The following is an 18352-nucleotide window of genomic DNA, read 5'->3' on the forward strand; positions in this document are numbered from 1 at the left end:
GGCGGATGGCAGGCTGGCCAGGGTGCCCCCAGGAGAAGGTTCCCTCGGGCAGCCAGGGATGCCACGCGGTGGGTAGCTGCCACCTCCAAGGGGCCCACGCCCTCCCGGAGAGGGAAGCCCTCCTGACTCGCCCCCTTGCCAATTAAAGCAGCGCAGCACGCGGGCCCAGGGGCCTGCTGTGGGCCTCCCCCCACCCTCGAGATCAGACTAACAAACGCACACCGGGGATGTGCACCACACTGGCTCTGGGAGGCTCCTGGTGAGCTGACGGTCGGTGCGAGTCGCCCCACTGAGCCGCCCAAGGTCATGACCCTTGGGCTCCTCCTTGACTATTTTTCCTGGCCTCCTCTCTGGTGACTTCTCTGGCAACAAATACTCTGATGGTCCCACCAGGCAGGGCTGGCCTCAGGGCAGTACGAGGTGTGCCAGCACACAGACCCTGCGCTCAGAGCGCCTCCTGCTTGTCTTAATGCTCTGCCGTCACCATCTGGAAATTCTAAATGATTTTTGAACCTACATTTTGACTTTGTGCTGGGCCCAGTAAATAATGTAGTTGTTCCTGTCTCAAGGCTCAGGAGGGGATGGGAACGCATTGAGTCATTGCTGGGCGCGGGCTGTCAGCTCACCTGCCGTCTCTGAATCCCATCCGCTCCCCGACTCAGGGTGGGACTAGAGGAGGCAGCTGTGAACATTGCGGGTTAAGGGACAGTCTCTCATGCACTTTGAAAACGTTAGTTTACTCTAAGAATGATTTCTTAAAAGAATTGCTTCTTTAAAATTTTACATGCTTATTGTGAAAAAATTTGAACAATACAGAAAAAATACGAAGAAGAAAGTTGATATAAAATAATACAAATTTCACCATGGAGAAGTAGGCATGCTAGCATTTTGGTGAACATGTTTACAGTGCTCTGTGTGTGTGTGTGTGTGTGTGTACCTTTATGCACTGTCTTAGCTCAGACTGAGATCACAAAAATAGCTTAGCCTGCGTGGCTTAAACAATAAACATTTATTTCTCATGGTTGTTGAGGCTGGGAAGTCCATGATCAGAGTGCTGGCAGATCTGGTGTCTGGTGAGGACCCACTTCCTGGCTGTAGATCCGGCCTTCTCACTGTGTCCTCACTTGGCAGAGTGAGCCCTAGTCTCTTTCAATGTAAGGACACTAATCCCATGCTGGGGGCCCCACCCTCATGACTACATCTAAACCTAATTACCTCCCAAGGCCCCACCTCCTAATGTGACCACACTGGGGGCTATGGCTTCAACATGTGAATTGGGGAGGGGACACAAACATGCAGGACTATAATATCTAGAGATATGTTTATATTCATATCCATTTATATACATATCCATACATACTTACTGACATACTTTTATATAACTAAGACTATATATATATATATATATATATATATATATACACACACACACACACACATACACATATACATTTAGTTTACATTAAGATTTGAGCTGTCCAAAGTCCAGGACATATAGATCTACCTCACTCATTTTTTTTTTTAAATGGAGATACTAGGGATTGAACCCAGGACCTCGTGCATCCTAAGCATGTGCTCTACCACTAAGCTACACCCTCCACCTACCTCACTCATTTTTAATAGCTGCATAGAATTTCACTGTATTGATAAATCACCCTAAATGACTTAACCAGCACTTCACCCCCACAATGCACATGTTAGCTGATGCCAAACTTCCACTCTTAAAACAACGCTATGATGAACATCCCTAAGGATACATCTTGGGTTGGGGCGGGGGTGGTCTTGGTTTCCTATTCTCCTGTTGTATAGACAGAGGGATTGGAACATTATTCAAAACCCCAACCAGTGGGCAAATTAGATAGAAGCATATTTCAACCGCTAGGGTTTAAGCAGTTGTTCCCAAACCTGCAAATATCCCAATTTGAATCCCCAGGGGCCAACGTCACCCAGCTGTCCACCCTCCCCAGCGACTTGTTTCTTTAAATCAGTACCTGGGGGACCTGTGTGTGCTTTTCCTGGCTTCTGGTGTCCCCCATGTGCAGGGACATTGACAGTTCTCTGCTTGAAGGAGAACTCACTCATGCGGTGCCTCACCCAAAGCTCTGGGCATCGCTAGCAGCACCATGCCTGTCTTGCAGCCCCTGACGTGCTGCATAAGCTCAACAAACATCTTGGGACTGGATGCAAAGCCTTTGCACGTCCTTTCCCCCCCAACCCCCAACAATTTATTATAAAAAACTTCGAACATTCAGAAAAGTTGACTGAATTGTGAAAAAAGTTGACAGACACTCAGATACCTACCACCTAGGTAACACTTTGCTCTACTGACTTCATCATATATCTGTCCAACTCCCTACCTACCCATCAATCCATCTTTTTTTTTTTAATATATACCTTTCAAGAAGAGTTGCAAACTTTGGTACACTTCACCTCTAAACATTTTAGCATGCATGTCATTAGGTAGAATTGAAAAACTATAGTTCACTTTTCTCAGGTAAAATTTACATGCAATGAAATGTTCAAACCTTAAATGTATACCATATGCTGAGTTTTGACAAATGCACACAGCTGTGTGAATCAAAACCCGGTCAAGTTTCAGACCGTTGCTGTCACCCAGAAGTTTTCCTCAAGCCCCTTCCCAGTCCATCCACTCCAACCCTATCCCCAGAGGCAGCCACGGTTCTGATCTTTATTTCATCATAGATTAGTTTTGCCTGTTCTAGATCTTCTTCTAAATGGACTCAGACCTCATACACTATTTTGAGGCTGGCTTCTTCCATGCTCCATCTCGGTTCTGAGATCCATCCGTTGCTGTGGCGTGCGTTCATCCCCCACACTCTTTTATGTCACTTAAGACACTTTCAAAGACCCTTGTTTACAATGCGCTTTACTTGATTTATCCAGGGTCCCACTGCCAGTTAGATGGTGGTCATAATTTGTCTCCATGCTTCCAGGCAGGGATGTGCCCCTAAGCTTACGGATGGAAAGCTTACGGATGGAAACCTCCCGGGACTCCACCGCCCTCTGGATCCCTCCGCCAGCAGTCCCATGCGCACTGCAGGATTTCCTGATGGACGTGGTACATTTGCCGGTTTGCTGCCCCCGCGTCCTCCCCTCTAAATCTCCCTTCAGTCCGCTGCAGGCCGGTCTTGGTTTCTGCTCCCCACCTCCCCAGACCTCCCTGCAGCATCCAACATGGTCAGCCACTTGCCTTCTGGAAACTTTCTCCGCTGTTGCCCTCTTGCCTGCCGCCCCCTGTGGATTTTCCTCCTGCCTCCCTGACTGTTCTGACTTCCTTTCCTTGGATGCCCCTCCTTCTCTGAGTGACCTGCAAAAATTGAGGGACTTCAGGCCTAGTTCTGGACCATCTTGTCTCTGCTCTCTGAACTCTCACTCCCCTGGTGGTTGCGTTGGAACCATGGCTTTAAATACCCAGTATGGCCTTTCCTTAAGCCCCAGACCTGTACAACTTTCACCTGGGGCTCAAATAAACACCCTAAATTTAACACACCAGAAATGGAACCCCTCGTTTTCCTTGTTAATCTGATCCTGCTCCATCTCCCTCATTCACTTAGTGGCCCCACCAACCACACAGCTGCTGCAGCCTGGAGCCCGTGGGGCATCCTTGACTTCTCCAGCATCCTCGTCTCCTACATCCAGCTCATGGCCGATCCCCATCTAGCCTGTCTCCAAATCAGTTCTTCAATCTGTCCCTTTCTCTTCATCCCAATTCCTACCGCCCCAATCCATGGGACACTTTATACTAAACATTATTTCTGATTTATCTGAAATTCAGATGTAACTGGGCATCCTGTATTTTTATTGGCAAGCCTGGCCACCCTGCCTGCGAAGGGCCAAAGCTGGCCAGGGCCTCCTGCTTGGTCTGACCTCACTCCTGCCAAGGAGGCCCTGTCCCTGCTACCCGTGGGCTCAGAGTAAACCAGGAGAGCCCCCGCCTCCCAGCCTGCAGCACTGAGAGGGAGGCCAAATCCTCCACAGCCCCTCAGATGTCTGCAGGGCTCAGCCAGAGGTGGGGTCCAGGCCTGCTCTCATTCCGGGCTGCTCTGACACAGAGCTTTCCATTCTGCTTGGTGTCAGTGATGCTTGCGCTGGGGTTCTGATTTTCAGGATGGAGGGGACTGATATTCGTGGTCCCTGCAGAGGGCCTGGCTCATCCAGTGCCCATTGAATGATAGTGCCCCCTCATCCTCCTTGGGCCAGCTGCCTGTGTGGACACAACAAGGGCCAGGCAGGTTAGGAAACGATTCTCCTTGGGGAAAGGCTCCTGCCCTCCCGGAGTAGCTTCCTTTTAAATCACTGCGCTTAGGCCACGTGTAGTGGTGAGGAGCCCTGTTTTGGGGCAGTTCTGGGAATTACAAGGATGAAGTCTGGCCTTGCAGGGGTGGAGCACCGTGGAGGTGTGGACACTTCTGTGCAGGCTCGCCACGTCCACACAGGACAAAGTCCAGACCCCGCGCCAGGCCCTGGCTTATCTGTCCAGCCCGTCTCCTCCCCCCATCTTCTTGTCTTCCTGCAAACTCCTGCCAAGCGTGGAAGCAGAAAGCGCTGGTCATTTAGGATCAGAGAGAGCATCCTTTTACTAAAAGTCTGCTCTGGGGGAAGATGTCACTTCTTCTCCAGGCCTCCACTTCTCCATCAGCTGAATGGGGCTGCAGAATTCTGCCTGCTTCCCTGGCAGAGCAAACTGGACCTACCACGCAGCCGAGAGCTCAGGGAGCGGGCACTTCTGTCCAGGTCCATGGAGACCCAGCTCCTGGTCACCCCAGGGAGGTTTCTAGCTGCCCCCATGGACTTGGAGCTGGTTCTTCTCCTGTTTCAGTGGCATCTTCTATACTTTTCTGTATTGCTTTCAGCAGTATCTTGCTTGGTACCTCTGGATTCTGAGAGCTCCTTGACCTGCAGGAGTCTGTTTTCCCTGCGTGGTGCCTGGCACACAGATGATGCTCAATAAGTGCCCGATAAACAAATATTACACTGTACACCGGAAACTGACACAACAGTGTAAACAGACTATCTTCAATAACATTAAAACAAACAAACATAGACTTTGGAATTCAACTGACTTCGGTGTCTAGAAGACAGAGGCTCCTCCACCTTCTACTCCCTTCCGGCTATTTTGAAGCAAAACCTTAATTCCTGCCCCTGGAAACAGGGCCCTCCTTTGGCCAACCTTAAGTCCCCTCGGGAAGATTAGGCTCTGTATTCTAATAATTAGTCCTTTTTATGCCCGTGGGAGAGCAGCGCTGATTGTAAGCCAGGTCTTTTATTCGTGTTATTTAGTTAATCTTCCCAATAACCCTAGGGAGTGAGTACTCGTTACTATCATCCCCATTTTACAGATGGAGAAACTGGGGTCCAGAGGGATTAAGTAGCTTACCCAGAGTCACATAGCCAGCAAGGAGGGATTTGAACCCAGCCAGTCTGATGCTGGAGCTGATGCCCTTTAACTTCTGGGGGTTAGTAAGGAAGAAAGCCTGGAGGGACTGGGTGCCGGTGGAGTGAGAGGTGTGCGTGTGAGCGTGCAGGGAAGAGGTGGCTGTAGAGGGGCAGGGCCACAGGAGAGGGGGACCCGGGGAGGGGGAGAGAGGAGCCCCCGGGGCGGGCAGCTAGGCTGGCCGCTGGGGCTGGGGGAGGGGAAGGGGGCGGGGACGGAGGCGGGGCGGGGCTTGGTGAGCCCGCCCCCGAGCCCTCGCGTCGCTTGGGAGCTAGTGGGAAGCGGCGCGCGGAGTGGGCCGGGCTGCAGACCGGAAGGCCGGCTCCGCTACGTGGCGGCCTCTCGCAGGCTCCGCGCTCGCGGCCGAGCAGCCTGGGCGGGCAGGACCCTGCCTCGCACCCGGACCCGCCTGTCCCTCCGGGTTTACTCCCGCTAGGACTGGACTTTTATATTAAAAGGTGGATTTAAGCATGGCCAGCTTCAGTCAGTGATGCAGCGGGCGCTCTCGGAGACGCCGGCCTCCCACGACAGGGCGTCCCTCCTGCGATGGGTTCCCCTTCCTCCCCGCCACGTGAGCCGCCCAGCCCCTGGCCCGAGTCGTCCCTGAGCGAGCGGGTGCTCCTGGCCGCAGCTCGGGCTGCCCGGGAGGGCCAGCCAGTTCAGCCTCCAGCTTGGGCGCGGGCGCTGGGTGTGTTTTGGCGACAGCCGTATCCCCGGCACCTTGCGCTGCGTACTTAGGTGCACACCAGACGTTTAAGCTACACAACATAGCCTGCAGACACGTTCCGGAATCAGCCGTGGGTCGGAACCCCGGCCCCACTACTAACCAGCTCAGGGGAGGGCTTAACCTCTCTAAGCATTAGTTTACCGTCTCTGAAATGGGGGTGCCTTCTGAATGGCGTTTTGAAGATTATCTCTAATATTTATTGATCATTTCCTTTCTATCAGGCATCATTTTTAGGGCTTTGCCTTTTTTCACCGAATCCCCACAACAACTTACTGAGGCATGTAAATTATTATCCCCGTTCTGTATGTGAGGAAACTGACCCTCAGAGAGGTTAAGTAAGTTTCCGAAGGTCACACCGTTGGACAGGCAGTGCGCTAGGAGGCAGAGTCAGGTATCAGACTCAGGCAGCTGGCTAAAGCTGCTTCTGAAGTGTGTGGGTCTTAGCATAGTGCCGGGCACTGCTGAGTGCCCAGCGAAAGGGAGCCATTGGTGTTTATAAACAAACACGTGGGGGATGGAGTGGAAGTTCCTGATTCTTTTTGAAACAAGTGAAACGACGGAATTTTGTACTGTTCACTGTGCATTCATTCGTTCAATCTTTATTCAACAGTTCTGCAAACATTGCCCAGATGCAAGGAGGGTGGATGTTGGGGACCAAATGACTCAGGGTTCATCATGCTCCTTGGGTCCTGTTTGGGGGCAAGGAGCAAAGAGCCATTCAAGTGAATTTAAGGGAGAAAATTTCCCTGTAGAGACCTGGGCAGTGGGAGGAGCTGTGCAGCCTCGGGGACCAGAGGTTGCCAGGCACCTGGGCCTGCGGTCACTCCTCTGCCACCCTGTTCCCCACTTCCCTGCAGACTGACTGTGCCCTAGAGGCTCTGCCCCTCGGCTCCCCCAAAAGCAGTGTGCAGCTGACTCTGGGTTGCCATGGTAACAACCCGGGCACTAATTTTATATGTTTATCGGTTCTTACCATTCTGGAGTCTGCATTCTCTGATTGTAGTTGGGTCTTTCTGAGTTTAAATCCTATCCCTTCCTCCTCCCACCAAGGGGTGGGCTCATCTGTGTGAGATCTGACTGCCTGCTGCTCCATCCTCAGCAAGGAGGGGGACACTGCCGAAAAAGAGTAGGAAAGCGTCCTCATAGTGTCTACTATGAGCAGACTAAGGGACAGGGCACTGCCAAGCATCCCTTTCAGATGACTATTCTACACTATTTTTATTTTGTCATCTTATATCCCTTTCCCCAAGACTGTTAATAATAAGCCACGAGGATGTCCCAAAGTATATTTCCAACTTTGTCATTGCCGGTTTCCTTCACAAACCAGCTTTTCTGGGCAGACCGGTCTAATCTGCCAATGGGTCATGCCAGCTTCCTTACTGCCCCCAAACTTCTGCTCACACTTTCCAGAAAACCCTCCTTTCCAACTCTTAGCCCTTAAAACCCAGCTCAAGTTCCTCTAAGAACTTCCCAGACGATTCCAGCCTGCAGTGTTTAGGATCTTCTGAGTGTGTCTCCCACTCATTTGGTCATCTCCTGTATTATTGTAAGGAAAAGTTAGTGAAAACTCTCAAATGGATGAGAGAAATAAAAAGATCACTGGTGTCCTGTCTGGGCCCCCTTCCAGGTTCTCTCTGCCTGTCACTGTCTTTGAGCTATTTTACAACTCTGTAAGTCGCTGAAAACCAGCAATAATGCCCATGACCTGTGTTCAGAGAAATGTACATTAATCTGGTCCATTAATAATCCAACTGATTATTGCCCTGTGGATAGACTTCTTCTGCACCGATGCGTAAAGTGATTCCAGCATTCTGATTACCTCTACCTGCGTGATTCTTGGAATTCCCCTTTGAACCACTTGGAACACCTCAGTTGTTTTCCTCATTAATGAATGAGTTAATAGAACCTTTATAATTTGATGAGAGTCATACTTTTACCTCCATCCCCCAAATTATTCTTTGATATTATTTAACTCTTGAATGAAAAAAGAATGGTTTGGCTCACTTTCAGTCAGTGTTTTGGGGGAGCGAGCCACAGAAGTCAACTGTAGCTAGCTTTAAGCAAGAAAAGAATCTATTGAGAGATTGTTGGCTGGCTTGAGAATCTAAAGAGAACCCGGAGTTGTGGGCTTGGAAAGTGGACTGGGGCCGTGGGTGGCTTGGTGGCAGGACTACGGGCAAAGGCACGGGATGGGCTGGCTTGGAAACCACCATGGACATGGCCACTGCTGGACGTCGCTGCTAATGGCCTCCAGCTTCTGCCTCGACCCCCAGCGGCTGCTGCCACAGTGTGAACACTGGCTGGTTCCTGCGTGTTCTCATCTCTTGCTCAGCACTGGGAGTCCTGGGCAGAATTATCCTGTTGTCTGAGCCAAGGCCCATGCCCTCCCCCCGGCCTCTGGTCTGAAAGGCAGGGACCTACCATCCTCCAAGATTCAAACAGTGGGAGCACCTCCCCCGGTAAGAAAAGGGCTGCCCCCAAATGACAACTGTCTACCAGTCTTTTCTTGAAACTAAATTGTGAGGTCTGGCAGTATCATCACAAAGTCCTCACATTCCTTTTTCAGACGGTGCGGGGACCACTCAGGGGCCAGGTCTCCCAGGCCTGATGGAGACTTTATGAGGAGGCTGGGAGAATATGGAATTAGAGCATGTCCCAGCTGGACGGGTCACAGACGTCACCTCGCCCGGTCCTCTCTCAGGGTCACTGAGCTGTCTGAGCTGGAGGCTCTGTGTGGCCGTGGATAGTCCCAGCCTCGCGCTTTGGGGATTGTCCGTCAAATGCTCATGAACTGGGGCACGCCCGCTCACCCCCAAATCTGGTTATTGTCACCAGTGGGAGGGAGCAGCGGCCGGCTAATTTAAAACAGAGCACCCCGAGTCGCGTGTGGTTCCTGGGCCGCTTCCCAGCTCTGTTGGCAGCAGACTTCTCTTCCGCAGTGGTTTGCTGACGTGGCTGCTTGCGGGCGGCCGGGAGGCACAATTTTCTGAAGATCTGTTTGCAAAACTGCAGCCCTGCCCTTGAGAACCCTCTGCATATCGCGGCTGTGAAGAGATGGGAGTGCAGGGCCAAGGGCGGCCTTCCGGCGGGCCAGCCAACATCCCTGGGAGGCCCATGGCTTTGTCCACGCACTAAGGAGCCGAGGCTGTGTCATGTCCCCTCTTGTCATGGTCCTTTGGGGGAAAACGGGTTCCTGTCTTTGCTGAGCTTCCTTCTCCCTCTCCCGTTTCTTCCCCATCTCATCCTGATTTCCAGAAGGAAGGAAACAGCCTGGGACTCAGGGGTGCACATGTGGCCACTGGGCTTCCCTGACCCCCAAGACTTGGAGAGATGAGGGTACTCCCCCCACGGCCATCGGCTCTAGCCCTGGACTGGAGTGGTCTCCAGTGGGGTTGGGGGTTCTGGCAGACAGGGAGGCCCTTGGGGTTCAGCGGAGGTGCCCCTGCCGGGAGAGGGGAGGTGTCTGGCTCCATCACTGTCCAGGCAGCTTTCTCCTCTCCACCCAGGCCCCCTCCCAACTCCAGAGGGACCCAGCCCCCTGGCAGCCCTCACCACCCCTCCCTTCTCTCTGCTGCTATCAGTCAGACCCCGGTTCATATCGCCCCTCTGCCACTTACTGGGTCACTGCGGGCAAGTTCCTTCCCATCCCCGAGACTCAGTTTCCTCATCTGTAAAATGATGATGACAATAAGACTCGTCTCAAACACAAGGCAGGCATAGAAAGTGCTTACCGGACCGCTGCTGGGCTGTTTCATGTGCTTTCATCGTCTTTGCTAGTTGGATCAGCTGATGACTCTCTTCCTCTTGCCTTTTGGTTTCTCGCAGAGTGTGGGTGCCTGGTGGGTGTTCGAAGAGTTGTTGGCGGAGGTGGTGGGGAAGGGGACTGACCCTGTTGGGCGCTGCCTGGTGTCTGCCGCATTCTACTTACTCTTCATCATGTGCCACTAGGTGGAGATCATACCCAGCTTACAGACGGTGACATTGAGGCTGAGCGTGCTAAGAGGCAGTGTCTTCCTAGAACCCCTGGCTGAATTCTGTTCTCCCTAACTCTTCTCTCTAGTTCTTCTGCTCCATCAGTCTGCAAACACCCAAGAGTGGTTGATTAGCAAGAGAGAAAAGAAAAAGGGAGTCAAGATTTTCTATTTTATCTTGTGTTTAAAAGTCTTGCAGACATTTGCTTGCCTGTCTGAAATGGTCTTGAGCCTGGTTTTGGGAAGGAGCCCCAGATCCTTGCATTTCCTTGTACACATTTTCAGCTGGAGGGGTGGCGGCTGCCCCTCACTCCCTTAGTTCTCAGGAAAGCTGGGGGAGTAGAGAGAGGGCCCTGCTGGGTCAGCTGGGGCTTTTCTCTCCCCAGGGTTTCCAGACTGGTGGGGGTTCTACCAGCTATGGGCACAGCCCTTACCCGTCAGGGGTGGCTGTGTGCTTGGGGTGCGGGCCGGTGTGCACATCCTGGAGTCACACCCACCGCTGTCACTCCACTGCTCTTTGAGTCACTCAGAGCCTCAGTTTCTCCATCTGTAAAACAGGAATGGTAACAGAACCCACCTCAGGGATGGCTGTGAAAGGTAGATGTGTATGTGAAACACATAGATACACTGAATTTCCCCACCCCCCAGGCAATCCCTGGAATTAGGGGCTCCTTACGTTCAAGAAAGATCACACACATTCTTTCATGTAGTGGGGGCACCCTCAATTATTATTATTTGTTTAACAAACAAGAGCCGTTTGGGTGAGATACGTTACCAGAAACAAACTCCATAGGGTCGTTTTGGCCATTTGCTAAGGTCGTCTGAGGAACTGCTGAATGAAAAGGAGGCTGGCAAGTTTAACCCAGATGTGGAACCGATTCTGTGGTGTCATAGGTTGCAATGTGAGCGTGAACAGACCTTTTGAGGACACTTAAGAAAGCTGCAGCCAGCCAGTGGCTGCAGGATGGAGAACAGGCACTGACACCTCCGGATGAAGGGACCACCAGCTGCCTAATGTTATGCAAATAGGTGTTCGAGGCTTGGGATAAAAATTCCAGTGAAAGCATCCTACAGATTCCAAAAATGCTGTATCCACTGCTGGGAACCAAGACGGGAGGGAAGAAGATGTGCTCAGAAAACTCAGATGACTCAAAGGGTGGCTTTGATGATGGCGGAGACCCTGAGCGCACAGATGAGTTGGAAGGGGTGGCAAGAGATTGAGTCGTGGAATGAGGATGAAGACAGCAACTCTTCTCAATTAACATACAGTTATACTAACGTGATCGTAGGCATGAATGACAAGTCATAAGTTAATTGTTTAAATAGACATTTAACTATTTCACCTACTTAAAAAAAGATTACATATTCAATCAGGTCGCACATCTTTTGGGTCTTTTGAGTGGGGAAATAAGGAATCATCGTATTTTGGGGTTTGTTATTTGGGTGCTGTCGGTGCCCTTTCTCCCCCAACATCCCCTTTCCAGAAGGCCCCACTCTATCCCTTGTGACTCTCTGCCCCAGGGCCACCTCTGGCTGCCTGCACTAGGGGTGACTACCAGGGCCAGGAATTGATACCCCAGGAGCAGCCCTCACTCTGTGACTGATGGGCTGGGGTATAAATCCCCCAGCTCCCTCGTCCCTTGAACAAGTCGATGCTGGGGCGTGTGCTCTGCACCTGCCCCCACAGTTCCCGGGGGGGTTACGGTCCTGGTGCCCCAGTGGTAACCTACTTGACAGCCCAAACTTTATAGGCTGTTACTTTCCTTCTCCCTGGTGCCTCCAGGATTCCCTCCAAACGAAGTAAGTTGACGAGGATGCTTGTCTCAGGTCTGCCTCTGGGGAAATCGAACCTACAGCAAGCGCATAGGAGGCAGAAGAGCGCCGTTATTATCACCCACCATTACTTTGATAAAGATCAGGAAAATACAGTTCCTGCTTTGTGCCCTCTTTCCCCAGAGCTGGGGGAGCCAGGCCAGGGGTCTCTTTTAGGTCTGGTTGGGAAAGGGGAGGTCTGACTATATATTTATCTCAAAGCAATCTCAAAGTGATATCCTCTCTCTCTATATCAACTATATGCCTGAGTAGCTAAGCCAAAAAGCAGTCCATCCAGAGCAATTAAAAGCTTCCTTTGCCAGACCTTGGGGATTTCTCTCTGATCAATGAGAAAAACACCGCAGCTGGAAGACAGCCGAAACCAAGAACAGGGCAACTGTGTGCTGTTCAGATGAGCTAGAACACTATTAAAATTTGTTTTTAAAAAATCTTTTTATTTTCCAATATAGGATGGGGGAGGAATGTCATACAAAGGACTAGAAGTTTTTCATTAGTTTTCCAGCCCGTTTTTCCCCAAATCGGAATTTATTTGTGAAAACCTGTATTGGGCTCATGAACCATGGTATTATTATATTTATGATAATATGTGATATTTATATTATTAAACATTGTATTTATAACTATATTTATAATGAATGATACAGTAATAGCAGGGATCTTGTAACTCTAGTTACAACGTGCTGGTCACCTGCTAAGAACATCAGGTGTATCTCAGCTGACCCTAGTGATACTATGAAGAGGTCACTGTTATCATCACTTTTTATTGATCAGCTACTCAGGCTCAGAGAAGTTAAGTAGCTTGCCTGAGACCACACAGCCAGGAAGTAGCAGAGTGGTTACAAACGCAGGCAGTCCGGCTTCAAAGCCTGGGTTCTTCACAGTGGGAAAAGCAACCTGGCTTTCACACCAGAAGAAGAGAAGGGACCGACTTGCTTGGCCGACGTCATTGCCAAGGGCGGGCTCACCCCGACTTGCCTTCCCCAAACAAGCTGAAACAAGGTGGATGTTGAGTCTCATGCCATTCCTCCCTGCCGCTCTCTGCTGCAGAGAAGTCGGAGAGCTTTACAAATTGGGTTTCCCCAGGTCCCAGCTGCCTGTGGCTGCAGAAGGAGCCCCTAGGAGACAGCTTTGTGTCCACAAATAAGCCAGTTCCCCCTGGAGCCCATGCTGTGCTGGGAGCACTTGAGCGATTGCTTCTTGACAAACAGGATGAATGCAGAAAACACCCCATGCTGGCTCCTGGAAGAGGCTGGGGGCCCACGGAACAGGGAGTGGATGAACAAGGAAAGTCTCCAAGGGATATCTTGGGATGCCACAGGGAACAGAGTCCTGCCAGCATCACCTGGTCGTCATTCACTGTGTGACTTTGGCCGCATCACACCTCTGCTGTATTTCCTCCTGGGTGAGATGGGTGGACGGTTCAGGGAAGCCCTGAAGTCCCTCTTACTCTCAGGGATCTGTGAGCAACACTTCCCACAGGCGGCTGGACCACTGTAAATTCATGAGGTCAGTGAATGAGAGCTTCTTTGTGTTTGGATTTGCAGTGTAGGTTTGGCACAGTGGATCCCAACCAGGGGCAATTTTATCTCCCTTGCCCCCGGACATTTGGAAGTATCTGGGAATATTTTTGGTTGTCACGAGGGGGAGGGTGCTACTGGCATCTACTGGGCAGAAGCCAGGGATGCTGCTAAGCGTCCTACAATGCACAGGACAAGAAGGATGACCCGGGCCGTCGTGCCAGTGGGTGAGGTTGAGAAGCCCTAGACCGGAGGAGGCTGGACGGACCATGGGCTGCAGGTGGCAGGGACTGTGCATGCCCTGGCCTTCCCTCCTCTTCAAACTCCTTTCCCCCAACAACCGGGAGCAGGTCACCAGATAAGTATGGCTGCAACAAGTCAGAGTTATTCATTTGAGAAAATAAGTCATACATGCGTTCGGTAAGAAATCCTACAAAAATGGTTCAAAGAGGCACACAGTGAAGAACTACCATCCTGCACATCCGTGTATCCTGGTCTCCCAGGACCCCTGGCCCACAGGTAGCCACCCCTCACCTGTTCCTTGTGTTATGTTAATCTTTTCAGGCCAGGGTTTCTCAGTCATAGCACTAATAACATTTCAGACCAAATAATTCTGTGTTGTGGGGACTGTCCTGGGCATTGCAAGATTTTTAGCATCATCCCTGGCCTCTGTCCTCCAGATGCCAAAAGTGTCCCCAGGGGCCCTGGTTAGAACCACTGTTCTGGAGATAGCCATTGCATATTCTCACATATATGTATTCATGAAAACATGTATTTTTCTTTTGGTGCTTGGCGATATTAGATACTCATTGAGTATTTATTAAAAGAACGGGTACCTGAGAATAAAGCAGTTTAAATAATCAGTCAAATCCTGTCTTAAATGGCAGGTGACATGTACCCTAGCACAAGTACAGGATATTTTTTTCTGATTTTCATTTACCGGTTTTGCTCGAAGGAGGACCATCTTGTGATGCTCCCTAAACTCTATTTCTCTCATGGCTAAAGTCTGGGGTTTGGGGGCTGAGTCCCACACGCCTCAGCTGTCCTTTCTCGGAAGCAGCCGGGCTGCTGCAGTGACGGGGATGATGTACGCCCAGCATGTGAGGGCCTTCTTCCCCTCCCCCCACCAACAGGCTGGGAGAGGCACTAGGGATGTGCCTGGTCCTACCCCCAGGGGCCCCTCTCACTGGTCTGTCCTGCTCTGCCAACATCTGGCTTTCGTGACAAGCTGTGGCCTCGGTTCCGGAGAGTGCCCTTTCTAAGAAGGTGGGGGCATCAGTCCAGCTTGGGCAATCAGCCCAAAGTCCATTTTGTGTAATTCTGGGCGGCCTGCCCAGTTTCTTCCTGGAGTGCAGCTGGGCCTGGGACGGTCTGTGGATTTTCTGTGTTTCCTGGGGTGGAGTGGGTGGGGAGCTGGGAGCTGGGCAGGTGACCTGTGCCCATCACCTTTGGGACCTGCTCAGGGTGGACACCCCACCCAGGGCCTGCTTGCTTATCAGTGGGCCCTAGATGGGGTGTGGATGGGGGAATGCACGGTGGTGGGTGGGGGAGGGGCAGGGCCCTGGGAAACTCCCCAGGGAACAAGGCAGATTATGGTCAAGAGTCATGGTGACAGGTGCCGCCTGGATGTGCTGGCTGGGAATTCAGCTGAGGCCAGGCTGAGGGTCCCTCTTTGTGGTGGTTTTAGGATAATCAGACTTATTCCCTGGTGGCTTATTGAGGACAAAGAGAGGTACCTTCAGAAGCTGCATGGCCCTGTCCAGCCGTGAGGTCCAACCACGAGGATGAGGTCACCCACCATGGGTTCATGCCAGAGTCTCCTAGCTGAGTCACAGAGGCCCACCAGGTTCAAGGTGGAGGACACAGGAGGGCTGTGTCATGGTCCCACTGGAGGGAAGCACATGGGATGGGATGTTGCGGCCGGTTTTAGAAAATGCCATCTGCTTTTAGAAGATGCTGTCATGGGCTCCAGCCCTGGAGGAACAGGGGAGAGCAGTGTGCTCCCTGGGTCACCGCAGCCCTCAGACCCCTTAGCTCCCCTGACGATTCTCTTTTAATCTTCTCTCCAAGCGGGGCGGGCGGGGCAGGTGGGGGAAGTATTCAGGTGCACTTGCTAGGTCTGCACCTTTAGGCCAGCAACTCTTGTCCATCCCGGAATCTCCTTCCTCTCCTTGGATCCATCCTCTTCTCCCCGCCTCCCTCCCTCGCCATCAGGTCTGTTCCCAGCATTGCCTCATGTTCCTCCTTGAAGGAGGAACTGATACCCATTTTCAGCCTCTCCTCGACTTGGAATCCTCCACTCCTCTGAGATTGCCCTCACGTGGTCACCAGCGACCCTTAGTCACCGAATCCTCTTGGTTCTTGTCTTGTTTCTTTGCTTCTCTGTAGCACTGACCATGACCTGCCTTCCTTCCAGGAACTCTTTCTGTGGCATCCTTGCATCTTCTCCTGCCTCGCAGACTGGCTCCTTCCTTCCACGCGCATCCTTGGTTCTCACCTGTCATTTAACCTCATGACTTCATCTACTCTGTATTAGCGCTGACCGCAGAATCTGTTCCCTTGTTTCCTACTTATCTCACGAGCTCTGAATCTCACAATTCCGACTTCTCCCTAAATATCCCGACCTGGCAGATCTCAACCACCTCGATCAAAGTTAAACTCAGTGCCCACATCCCTCTTTGATCCACCCCTTCCAGTGGTGCTGGGCGCCGCCATGTAGTCCATCAAGACAGAAACCGCAGTGCGTCACCAGTGCTTCCTTCTTCTGCTGCCAGGGAATTAACTGCATGGAGTTCTAGCAAGTCTATTGCCAGAATTTCTCTTGAACTCATTCATCCATTCATTCATTTATTCTTTGAGTTAGCAAATATATGCGGAACGTGTACTCTACCCCAGGCACTGTTCTGGTGGCTGGAAATACAGCAGTCAACCAAGCGAAATGTTTACACTCTATGAGGGAGAGAAGGACATGAGCAGGTAAATAGGCAAACACAGAGCATGAGAAATGGTGGTTAAGGGCTGTGAGACAGCACGGCTGGGGCAGGGGCTGGGAGAAGAAGCAGGCAGACAGGGGAAGCCTTACTGACCAGCTGACATTTGAGTAGAGGCCAAAAGGAAACGAGGGTCAGCCAGGTGGATACTGGGTCTTTCTTCTCCATCCCCATGGCTACAGCCCTGCTCCCCTGTAACCATGGCAACCACCTTCCCAAAGGGAAGGTGAAATAATGAGTGTGTTGCTTGTTACACAGCAATGGAAAACCAATACACTGGCCCTTACACCATGCAGCAGTTCTTCATCCGTCCCTGCTTCCAAACAAGTTTGCTTTTTCATGTCCTATGACCACAAGTTTGGTAACTGTACATTTTCTCTCTGGTTAAATCTTATCTGGCCTTCAAAACCCCATTCTAATACACCCTCTTCCCTCCACACCTAGTTTGTTCTGGCCCTCCTCACACAGCCCCTGGCCCTCAGCCCTCCACGCGCGCAGCGTTGGCTGGTGTGTGCGTGCCTTTTCTCCCTCCGCCCCGGCTTCCAGCACTTGGGCGGGGAGGGTCCTGGATGGGATTCACACTATCCACACAGTCTCTCAAACTGCTTGGAGGAGGCTGCTCTGGGCCCACAGCTTTCATCGGATTTTCAAAGAGGCTTGACGTCCGGAGAAGATTAAGACTGACCGAGGCAGGATGTCAAGACACGTCTCTTGAATTTAAGCCGCTGGGTTAGTACCCACTAAGGGAATTTTCAGTTTAAGCCTGGTTGCTAATTGTGGCTTTGCCAGAAGAATTTGAAGTTTCCTGGGCATTCCGCAGGAGAGCCGCTGCTCTGACACGTGTTAAACGGCAGTCATCAGGCAGGCAGCCCCAGGCTCCAGCCAGGGATGAAGGTGGTCCAGGCTGGGGAAGGAGAAAGAGTGGGGGTGGGGACGCAGCGGGAGCAGGGGTGCAGGGAAGCTCCTTCACTTGCAGGAGGAAGAAACCCGAGGGAAAGCCTTGGAGACAAAGTGGTGGGGGCAGGGCGGGTGCTGCGCCCAGGAGGCTGGCTCCTTCTGCGCTGACGGAGGGACTGTATTTCTCCTTTTAACTGTGCCAGGTGCTGGATCGCCGCTCCCCGCGCCGGCTCCCCTGGGCTCTCAAGGCCTGCCGTGGCAGTGCCAGGTTATTTTTAGCCCTCCAGTAAGTGGAACAAAGCACTCGGAGAGGCAGGGCCGAGCTCTTGGCTCTGGCTGGCAGGGCGCAGAAGCTTTCCGAGGAAGCGCAGGACTCCCTCTCCAGCTGCGGGGCATGTGGGTCCGGCTCCCTCCGAGGCTGTCTCCCACAGGGGCTTGGAAGGGACGTCCTCACCAGCTGGAGGGGCCGGGGAGGTGCGCTGGGGCGGCTGGGGCAGCACAGGCGAGCTGCGCTTTCTCCATGGGGATGCGCTTGGTGCCTGATGCTGGCCTCTCCCGGAGGCTCACTCTGGGGGAGAAAATGATTTGTCCTGGGACCTCTTGGGGTTGGATGGGCAAGGCGGTGCACTCTAGGCCAAGGGTTGGGAAAATGGGTGGGCCCCTGACCTCAGCTAGAAACATTTGTCCCTGTAGTGAGGGGAGGTGTGGGGGAGAGCAGCTGCACCCGGTGGTGAAACATCAGGGTCAGCCTTGAGCATTGATCTGCCAAATATTTGCCTGGATCCCTGCCCCCGCCGGTTTCCTGCCCTCACGCCCTCCTCACTTGTACCCGGCCCTGCCTCAGGGGCACAGCCCTCCCCCTTGTACCTGGAGGGGTCGGCACTGTTTTCCAAAGAGGCCTTTTCAGGCAGGTCTGGCTGGTACAGCCCTTTCCTAGAGGGCATGGGCTGTGGGTGAAGGTG

At 52.2% G+C, this 18352-nt stretch overlaps 1 non-coding gene across 1 annotated transcript; it reads right to left on the reverse strand.

The window, feature by feature from the left end:
- Window positions 1-1526: 1526 nt before the first annotated feature.
- On the reverse strand, window positions 1527-1599 carry TRNAP-AGG (transfer RNA proline (anticodon AGG)). Its single transcript has one exon. It is a non-coding gene; the product is annotated as a tRNA-Pro (tRNA).
- Between the last annotated feature and the right edge of the window lie 16753 nt (window positions 1600-18352).

The sequence above is a fragment of the Vicugna pacos genome, chromosome 19 (genome assembly GCF_048564905.1).
Source record: "Vicugna pacos chromosome 19, VicPac4, whole genome shotgun sequence".
Taxonomy (NCBI): domain Eukaryota; kingdom Metazoa; phylum Chordata; class Mammalia; order Artiodactyla; family Camelidae; genus Vicugna; species Vicugna pacos.